We start from the raw sequence: 379 nt of genomic DNA on the forward strand, positions 1-379 counted from the left end.
GGTTGCTATTTGATCGAGTCACGTCATTGTTCGGTACAATTTATTCAGTCGTTTCGCTTATTTGGCCGAACAACGAAAGAGCTTTTTTTGGTTGCCGAACATTCGGGGCATCCCTAGAAAGCACGGTTACCTTCATGGCAAAGGACCTGCCGCAGCCAGGCTGAGTGCAGATGAAGGAGCGCTGCTCTTCGTGGAATGACAGTATGTGGCTCTGAAGATTGAACGCAGTGGTGAACATCCATCTCTGGGGCAGTGATACACCACGCGCTCTTCAGAGTGAACATGCTGATGCTGCTTCAGGAACCAGCTATCCCTGAATGTTTTCTTACACTGATCACACTGTAACCTGACTGAACACACACACACACACACACACACA

The 379-nt window shown here is 48.8% G+C and overlaps 1 pseudogene; it reads right to left on the minus strand.

The window, feature by feature from the left end:
* Nucleotides 1-379, minus strand: part of LOC107576281 (transcription factor IIIA-like) — a 3,319-nt pseudogene that overhangs the window by 1,772 nt on the left and 1,168 nt on the right.

Source organism: Sinocyclocheilus grahami, unplaced genomic scaffold (assembly GCF_001515645.1).
Source record: "Sinocyclocheilus grahami isolate Dianchi unplaced genomic scaffold, SAMN03320097.WGS_v1.1 scaffold3428.1, whole genome shotgun sequence".
NCBI classification, from domain to species: Eukaryota; Metazoa; Chordata; class Actinopteri; order Cypriniformes; family Cyprinidae; genus Sinocyclocheilus; species Sinocyclocheilus grahami.